Source organism: Poecilia reticulata, linkage group LG10 (genome assembly GCF_000633615.1).
Source record: "Poecilia reticulata strain Guanapo linkage group LG10, Guppy_female_1.0+MT, whole genome shotgun sequence".
Lineage (NCBI taxonomy): Eukaryota > Metazoa > Chordata > Actinopteri > Cyprinodontiformes > Poeciliidae > Poecilia > Poecilia reticulata.
The window spans coordinates 4,931,051-4,932,691 of record NC_024340.1 but is presented as its reverse complement, the minus strand read 5'-3'; positions in this window follow the sequence as shown (position 1 = coordinate 4,932,691).

Below are 1,641 nucleotides of genomic sequence, written 5' to 3'. Positions count from 1 at the left end.
ATTCACTACAACACTCCCCACCCACATCCTCCACCCTACTCCTCAAACACATACCCACAGTGTGCCTCCCACCCACCTGCCTCTTCGCCTGCTATGACTCAGTTCTCTTCCAGCTGAGGATACATGAGGATAAAACCCTTGATGAAAAACAGCCAAGAATATCTTTCCTTTTTTTTTTTTTTTTTTTTTTTTTGTACTCACAGAAATGGAACGATTGGCAAGGCAGCGGCTGATGATGCCATACCCAGCCCTCATTAGAAACACTCACACAGACACACGCATCGCCCTCGCACACTGAAATGGGTGTGCTCCRTGCTTTACCCAGTCAATTCAACCCTAAAAAGAAAAAATAAATARAGTAAAAAATAGAACAAAATTGGGAAGGCGATGCRGAGTGTTTCAAAAATAGTCCCTGATTTCTCCAGCTAGCTGCTTGTGTCGTCGCGACTCTGTGACATGGATGGATGATTTCTTAAAGGCAAACTTGCCAACTATATACACGCAGACGCAGGGCCTTGGATGACAAAGCCTTGAGGAATCAGAGCTGTCAATCAAACTAAATGAAGCACTTTGCACTTTTTTATCCCCCCACCCATCGTATTTAGAGAGTGCCGCCATGTAACTCTCACCTTACAGCCAATCGGAAGCCGTGTGCACCAATGCAAATCATGTCTGCGCCTCCCGGCAGTTCACTTGTCTCCGTGGTGCCGAATCTATTTTGGGGCTTCTGGGTCACTGAGACCTGACTTTGTTAATTATGCAAACCAAATGCCGCATAATGGATCACAATGTTGGCCACGTGACAGAGAGTCATACTTATGTAACAGCTGATCAATCAGACGGACAAGGAGCGGCGGAGGGTTTCTTTCTTCTTTTTTTTTTTTTTTTTTTTACAACTGTGAGGGAGGGAGCTTCCGGTCAAATGTACCACAAGTCCACGCAATACACTGTAAAAAAAGAAAAGAAAAAAAAAGGCGATTTCAGAAGGGCACTTTTAGTCCAGAGGAAAAAGGAAAAGGCATTCTAGCACCACCTAGTGGACTAAGCTGTACTTTTTACTTTCACTTGAGTGATTTTATTATGAACTATCGCTACTTTTACTCAGTAAAGTTTCTGGATTCTYCACCCGCTGTGAGTAACTTCACTGAATGAAGACCAAGCTCATTTTAACCATAAATTCACCAGAAACTAACAGTTTCTGTTAGCTTCACCCGTTTTATTTCTAAAGGATTTGATTTGGAAAAATGTTTCTTTTGCCCGGTTTTGTTTTTTAGTAATCATATAAATTATTTTAATTTCAGTCTTCAAAATAGCGTGAATTCAACATAACTTTATATTTTGGTCCATCTAATGACGTAACTTTAAAATATTAAATGATTTATATTTTGATCTGTTACTGAGTACTTGAGTAAACTTTTATTTATACTTTTACTTGAGTAAAATCATGTTGCAGTAGTGCTACTCTTAATTGGGTACAATGTTTGGGTACTCTACTAAAACACAAATGATTTGAAAAGTATGGTAAGAATTTCAATTCCTTTAATAACCAATCCCTGCTTATTACAACATTTTGCCTGTTCCTCTTGGGAAAATCAAAGCCCTCCTGGATGAGGAGCATCTTTAGGCTTACAATTTAAAGTT